This window comes from Marmota marmota, unplaced genomic scaffold (genome assembly GCF_001458135.2).
Source record: "Marmota marmota marmota unplaced genomic scaffold, marMar, whole genome shotgun sequence".
In the NCBI taxonomy this organism is placed as follows: Eukaryota; Metazoa; Chordata; class Mammalia; order Rodentia; family Sciuridae; genus Marmota; species Marmota marmota.
In genome coordinates, this window is record NW_026000221.1 from 9,148,631 (window position 1) to 9,157,085 (window position 8,455).

Here is an 8,455-nt window from a genome sequence, read left to right on the forward strand (position 1 = left end):
TGAGTGGGCACTGGCCCAGATCTCACTTCCCTGTGTGTGGGGTTATTGAGATAAAGCCATAGAACACTCCAATGCCTTGCAAGAGGTGCTATCTTCTCCAACAGCTGCAACCTTCCCTCCCCACACACTTCAGGGTGGGGCCTGAAGACCAGGAAAAGGATTCCTTCTAGCCAAAGCAATCAGCTCAAAGTGAATCAAGTCTGCACTGGCTCATGAGGACAATCTCCACTATACTATGTCAAGGGGAATAAGGCCCCATATTCATTAGCTTAAGGTAAATAAGTCTGCATCTATAATGGCTCAAAGTGAGCAAATATATATAGTGAGCAGGAGAGGGAGGCACTGTGGTCCAGGCCTTGGAGAGGTTGGCTGCTGGGCTCTGACCCTTGCCTTGAGGCCTTTCAAAAAAAAAAAAGTCTGCCTTTTTGAAACATTTGCAACATCAATTTTATTATAAAATTTGTGAAGAAAAATTAAGAATAAATTTCTTCCAAAGCATTGGAGAGAGAACAAAGCGGAGGGCAGAGGGAACTGTCCCAAGGAAAATTCTCTATGATGTGTATCACAGATGGGTGCCCAGGAGACTCCTGGTGAATGCAGATGAGCTGCTGCCTGGAATCCATGCAGAGAAGCCTGAGCCAGTTGGCACACCTCACGCCCACACCATGATATCAGCATCCACAGAGCTCAGGGTCTTCTGCCTGTCTGTTGGTTCTGTCTGGGCTGGGCATTTCCACTGGAACCACCCTGTTTCTGGACACTAGCCAACAGAAGCAGAATATGCAGCAGAGTTGCTTGGTGCATTTGATGATTCTCCTCCTCAGCCTCTTTAAACCCCTGCTGCTGTGATGGGGTTGCCCTGTGGAGGTCCCTTGGGAGGATGAGCTGCTGGGCACAGGGTGAGGCTGGAAGCTAGGCTGTGGGGCATGTCCTCATGGAGGAAGCTGAGAGGAATGTCAAGCATGCTGGCACTTCCAGCAGCCTTCTGCTGGGCTGCCGGGCTTCCTCAGGCTGCTTTTGCTTATAGGGCAAAGGAAGGGCAGGTTCACTAGAACACTTCTTGGGGAAGACCCTGGGAGAATCCATAGGGCCTGGGCCATGCAGGGACTTCACCTGGTGTACACATGCCTCCTGCTGGGTTCTCTGGTGCTTGAGGATGACCATTCATGATAGCATGGTCAAATTTCCCACTGGCCATGGACACCCAGGTATCTTTATAGGGGTAGTAATTCATCTCAATCATGATTTTTATAATTGTGAGATGCAGAAGTTTGGGGTGTGCCTCACTAGAAGGACTGGGCAAACCATTTTCCTCACCCTGGCTCAGCCCTGGGTGCCCTCATTACCTGCTGTATGGTGGGCCTCTGCATGGGATCCACTGTCAGGATATCATTGATGAGGCTCTGTATTCCCTTGACACATGAGGGTGAATGTCATATTTACCCTTCATGATCAGCTTCTTCAGCTGCTTTCTGCTTGCTGCCATAAATGGGCATCTCCCTGTGAGCATAAAATAGAGAATGACACCCAGGCTCCAGACATCTGCCAGGAGGCCCTCATATTCCTTCCCCTGGGCAACTTTAGGGACAAGGTATAAGAGAGTGCCCCAGACCCTCTTCAGCACCTCTCTAGCTGTGAATCTGGTGCTCAAGCCTAAGTTGATTAGTTTGACACTGCTGTTGGCATCCACCATCACATTCTCTGCCTTGAAGTCAAGGTGCACAATACCCTGCTGGTGACAGTACTGCACAGCTTGCAAGATCTGCCTGAGCTATCTGTGGGCTTCCTCCTCCTGCATGCCATCAGGTTCCAGGATGAAGTCCATAGCCGTCCTCCATCTTCATGCTCTACGACAATGTAGATACAGTCAATGGTCTCAATGACCTGGAAGAGCTGGATCGTATTTTGGTGGTCCAAGGCCTTCATCATATCCAGTTCAGAGAACAAGGGGAAGTTGGAAGCTACTTTTGACAAAACCTTCACCACAGCCTCTGTCCCAGTGAACAGATGGCTGGCAAGTTTCACCTGGATGAAGCCCCCTTCCGCAGTGTCCTGCAGGACCCTATAATGGTTCGTGATGGCAGGTTTATAGCAGGAGCTCTGCCCCTGCAGTGCTACACTACTCTGAATACTCTTACTGCTCATCCTAAACTGGAACAAGGATGATAGCTTAAAATATATAATAATACACCAAAACAGAAAAAAAAGCAAAAAATAAAAAATAATCCAAATAAAAAAAAAAACACTATTCAAAGACCACAATTACCAGCCACTAGCCACCAACCACCACCAAACATACTAACTATCTGTGCATCCAACTGGTAACCACCAAGAGTTTCCTGTTCTTATGGACAAAAACCCAGCTGCAGCCACTCACTTATATGCCTGCCATTTGAAATTCCCTCATAATGGCTTCTTGAAGGTCAGAACAAGAAATGACCCAGTTACACCTGGGCATAACCCCCAGTGGTCATCTCACTTTTGGGCCTCCAGGACCTTTTCTACTATCATAGTAAGAATAAGAAAGGGCACTGGAAGGTCTTGTGCTTTAGTGGGTCATAGAAATCGATATTTTCTTGCTTAGAAATTAAAATTCGTAGGCTACTTCAGAGATCTTTTCAAGTCTGAAAACCTGTAAAATTCTGGCTTTGAAATACCTCATCATATCTACGCTCAAGTTTTCTGTTTCATTGCTGCCCTGAACCAAGGAGCTTTTCACCACTGGGCCCTTGCCTTATGATGGACTGCATCACCTTGGGCAGAGCAATGGAGTCAGCTGTCTAGGAACTGAGACCTCTGAACTGTTAGCCCCAGAGAAGCTTTTCCTCCTCCAAGTTGTTCTTATTGGGTGCTTTGGTCACAGAGACAAAAAACTACCTAAAACACAGCCACACACCATACACTCAGCTTGACAAATGTGTGTGTGTGTGTGTGTGTGTGTGTGCAGTTCTGGGAAATAAACCAAGTCCCTTGCACATGTAGAAGAAGCTCTCTTAAACCAGAGCATGCAATAAACAAGAGCCTGGAAGTTGGTCCCCACTAGATGTGCTCTGTGAAAGGAGAGTCCTTCAGGTTGCACTGAAGAACATTAGATAGGGAACTCAGACCTTGATGAAGAAAAAAAGATCCCTGGTAAAGCGAATTCATGACAATCATAAAAGCTAGTACAGCTTATGTTTTCTATAAGATGTAAGAGAATAAGGTATAAAAACACCTCAGTTTTATTCTATGGTTTTGAATAAATACTATATATATATATCACTGTAACATTAATAACTGAGGGGGAGGGGTTGGGGAGAGGTTGGGAGAGACTTACAGCAGCTGTATCTGTATCCTGCTGAAGTCCTGTTGCTATAGATTCACACCAGAGTGGCATCTCTTTCTCATTTTCAATGCAACCCCCATGGAAACCTCAAAGCATATCGGAGAGCATACCCAAAATGAGAAGTAAGGGAATTGAAATATTTCACTACAATCATCAATAGGAGGGAAGATAATCATATAACAAAGCAAGTTACATTGAATCAAAGATTGTGCTGATCTCCTTATAAGGATGCAATGCACACTGGACTAGGGCCCACCCAGTTGTCCTTATAAGGACACACGCCATCATGAACCAAAGGCCCCACCCTGATCTCCCTATAAGGACACAAAGCACACTGAACCAAGGGCCTTGCCCTGATCTACTTATAAGGACTCAAACTACACTGAAACAAGGGCCATGATAAAATCCAAAGTCCTGCTCATGTCAAAACTTCTACAGAAGTTATAGAAGTGCTATAAGCACTTCTCCTAGCCTATGAACTATCTTAAGTGAGAAAAGGGACTGGATCTTATTTAATTTTGTATTCCCTGTGCCTAGTAGAGAACATAACACCTAGGAGTTTTTCACTTAATGTCAATGATTTTTGGCTGACTGGGTGAATGGATGGATGGACAAATACATAGATTGACAGATAAATGAGTAGTTGGAGGCATGGATGGATAGAGGAAGGAAGGATGAATAGTTAAATGTCTAGTTGTGATACCATCTTTAAATCAGAACAGGGTGCTGAAACCCAAGAAACACTAAGGCAAGAGCAAAAAGTAAATTTCACTTAAGAGTGAGAGAGTGAGAGACAGACAGAGAGACACTGAGACTCCTCCAGATAAGTAGAAAATCTAGTGAAAATATAATAAGATCAATAATGAGTATATAAGGCCATAATTAAGTCTCCCATCTTAAAAAAAAAAAAAAAAAAAAAAACATCATCTAGACCTAATGGCTTTACAACTGAATTGTACAAAACACTTAAAGAACTAATTCCAATTCTACTTAAACTATTTCAAAAATTTGAAATGAAAACACATGATTAAACTATTTTCATAAAGCCAGCAGAACATTGATACCCAAACAAAAGGAAGATAAAACAACAAAAATATAGACTCTGTTTTAATCTTTTTGCATTGCTATGACCAAAATATCTGTGAAGGATAATTTAGAAGAGGGAAGGTTTATTTTGGCTCACAATTTTAGAGGTCTTTCTTTGTCCATAGACAGCTAATGCCATGGCTCTGGGCCTACAGTAAAGCAGAACAACATGGTCTATGGCATGGCAGAGGAAAGCTGATACATGACAGATTAATGGGGTAGGGGATGCAGGGAAGTTGAGCCATTCTAAGGCACACTCCCAGTGACCCACCTCCTCCAGCTACCCCCTCCAGCCTAAGGTAATCACCCACTCAGAACATTCAACTTAGAATGGACTGATTGGGTTATAGCTCTCACAATCTCATTTTACCTCTGAATATTACTGCATTAACACAGGAAATTTGGGGAGAAACTTCATATCCAATCCATAACAGACACATATCCCTTATTTACACAGGTATAAAAGTCCTCAAAAATACTAGTAAACTGAATTCAGCCCCATATTCAAATCAACACATACCATGATTGGATGGGATGCATCCCAGGGATTCAAGGAGGGCTCAAAAAACTCAAATCAATAAAAAACAATATGACACATCAAAACACATGATAATTTTAATATAGGAGCTCTAAATATGATTGAACATTCCTTTATGATAAAAATCTCACAAATTAAAAATGAACATAGTTCAGAATGTTAGTGACTATACATGAATAATACATAGCCAATATCATACTAGTAAAAAAAAAAGCTGAAAATATTTCCTCTAAAATAAAAAACACAATAAGATGTCCACTTTCATTCCTGTTATTTAATATAGTAATGAAAGTTTCAATAGATACAATCTGGAAAGAGACAGAAATCAAAGGCATCCAAATTGGAAAGGAAGAATTTAAATTACCAGTCTTTTCTGATGACATGATTCCATACATAGAAGGACTCACATACTCTATCAAAAAACTGTTAACAATTTATGAATAAATTTGGTAATGTTCCTGGATGCAAAATCAACATGCAAAAACTGTAGCATATTTGTACAAGTATAACAAATTTGCTGACAATTAAGGAATCAGTTCTATTCAAAATAATAACAATGAAATCTTGAGGGATATACTTAAGAAAATGAATGATCTCTACCATGAAAATTATAAAACACTGATGAAATAAATAATAGAGGACACAAAAAAATGGAAACATAGCTGGACAAGATATGGCATGCGTATAATCCCAGCAGCTCGGGAGGCTGAGGCAGGAGAATCTTGAGTTCAAAGCCTCAGCAAAATGAGGCACTAAGCAACTCAGTGAGACCCTGTTTCTAATAAAATACAAAATGGGGCTGAGGATATGGCTCAGTGGTCGAGTGTCCCTGAGTTCAATCCCCAGTACACCCCCCAAAAATACAAAAACATACTGTGTTCATTGATTAAAAAAAAAAGAATCAATATTTTCACATAAGCATACTACCCAAGCAATCTATACATGAAATGTAATTGATATGCAATACTTCCATCACAGAAATAGAAAAATATTTTAAAATTCAAAGACCCAAAGGAGCCAACAAGATTCTCCAGAAAGGAAAATAAGAGCCAAACAAAACAAAACAAAACCCCTTAATGCTAGAGCCATCAAAATGTTTAATTTCAAAACACTATTAAGTTATATTAACTAAAACAACATGGTACTGGTATAAAATTAGACACATAGTCCAATGAAACAGAATACAGAAAACAGAAATTTAGCCAAAATTATAGAGCCAACCAATTTTTTTTTTTTTTTTTTAACGAAGGCATCAAGAATATGTAGTGGAAAAATGGCAAATTTCAATAAATATGCTGGCACCATTGGGTATGCACATACAAAAGAATGGAACTAGATTCTTTTCTCTCTCTACATTCAAAATGGATCAAAGATCTAAATGTTAAAGCTCAACAGTATGAATACTACAAAAAAAACCAAAAGTGAAATACTTAAAGACCTTGGTGCAGGCAATGATTTTTTAGGTAGTACCACAAAAGCTCAGGTAACAAAAACAAAAATAAATAAATAGGATTACATTACATTAAGAAGCTTCTGCACAGAAAAAGAAATAATCAACAGAACTAAGGCATGGTGTCTGCCTTTAATCCCATTGTCTCCAGGGGCTAAAGCAGGAGGACTGTTCAAAGCCAACCTCAGCAACTTAGAAAGGACCTGTCTCAAAAGACCCTGTCTCAAAATTTATAAAAGGAGGTGGGTTATGGAGAGGTGACTTAGTGGTTGAGTACCCCTGGGTTCAATCCGTGGGGGGAAAAAAAAGAACAAGGAGTAGGAGAAAATATTTAAAACTAATCATCTGATAAGTGATTGATCTCCAGAATATATAAATGATCTCAAAAAGCTGAATATCAACAAAAACCAATACAATTAAAACAGAGTTAAAGAATTAAAATACACTTCTCAAAAGAAGATATATAAATGGCCAAGGAGTACATGAGAGAATGTTTATTCTCAGTATTCATCATGGACATATAAATTAAAAAAATGAGATATTACCTTACCCTGGCTACCATGACTCTCATCAAAAAGGCAAAAAAATGGCAAATGCTCAGGTGGTTGTCAAGAAAAAAAAATATCTTACACCATTGGTGGCAATGTAAATTAGTACAGCCACAATGGAAAACAGAATGGAGATTTCCTAGAAAATCTAACACTAGAATTATTATGTGATCCAGTGATTCCACTAATGGGTATATACCTAAAGGAGATGAAATCATTATACTAAAAAGATTTTTGCACTCCAATGTTTATTGCATCACTATTTATCATAGCTAAAATATGCAATCCCCCCCCATTACCTTCAGTGCCTGAATGAGTAAAGAAAATGTGGTATATATGTAAAGTAGAATACTATTCATCCATTAAAAAGAATGAAATCCTGCCATTACAGCAACATGGAAGGAAATGGAAGTTGTTATGTTAAGTGAAATAAGTAAATGTAGAAGGACAAATAGCACAAATTCTCATTCATTTATGGAAACCAAGAAATAATTCTTATAGAAGAATCATATGGAATTATGGCCACTAGAGATTGGGGAAGGCAGGGGACATTGGGACAGAATGAAGTTGAAAAGGGGCACCAAAACACAGAGTAGAGGAATTCATTAAGGCTCTATTCTCACATAGGTATCAGTTAAAACAATATGACATATTTCAAAATAACTAGAAGAGTATAAAATTCCCAATACATAAAGTGATAAATGCTTTAAAAGATGGAAATACTTACTGTTCTGATGTGATTATTAGACATTGTATACACCTATTGAAGTACCCAATCAAAATGTGCAAATATCATGTATCAAGAAGAAAATTCAATGATGAATTCCTTAGTAATGAAGGCTTATGCAGCAGTAAGAAATACTAAGTTTTGTGGGTTTAAATAACTTTTAACTTTTATGTGTTAAGTGTATATCTATTTTAAAATACCATGGTTTTATAGTCCTGTTTTTCTTATTTGAATCAATCAATTTTAGATGGATAGTCCTCAATTTTCAAATTCAAAATTATTATTAGCACTTGAGGTCAGGAATACTAACCTTTTGTTATAGGCTTATGTCATCAACAGCTGGACAACTGCATCTCTGTGAGTCTCCCAGGTTCACAGAGGGGAATCAAGCTGAAGATGGAATCTACAGTTACACAAATGTCAGCAAGAATCTCAAAACATGTTCACAAAAACCCTTCTGCAACTCCTACAAGTTGAGAGTGTTGACATCATATGGATAGTTTTGCATGAAAACTTACTGATAAGATTACATAATTTCCTTGACAACAAATAAAAAAACCCCGAAAACGTAAATGTTTTCAAAGTCCATTATTGAGAAAGTGAAAGAATAGCTTGCAGAATTGGAGAAATTATTTTCAAGTTATATTTCTGATACAGGTTCAATATGCAGAATATAAAAAGAGCTCTTCTAACTCAACAAAAAATGAATAATCCATTTAAGAAATGGACCCAGTATTTAAATACACATTTTCCCAAAAGATAGCACAAATAGCCAATAAGC

At 39.0% G+C, this 8,455-nt stretch overlaps 1 long non-coding RNA gene across 1 annotated transcript; it reads right to left on the reverse strand.

The window, feature by feature from the left end:
- Positions 1-522: 522 nt before the first annotated feature.
- Positions 523-8,069, reverse strand: LOC125612934. The gene is made up of 3 exons (XR_007343414.1): positions 7,985-8,069; positions 1,347-1,500; positions 523-760 (listed from the first exon to the last, which is right to left on the reverse strand). It is a non-coding gene; the product is annotated as an uncharacterized LOC125612934 (long non-coding RNA).
- Positions 8,070-8,455: the final 386 nt, after the last annotated feature.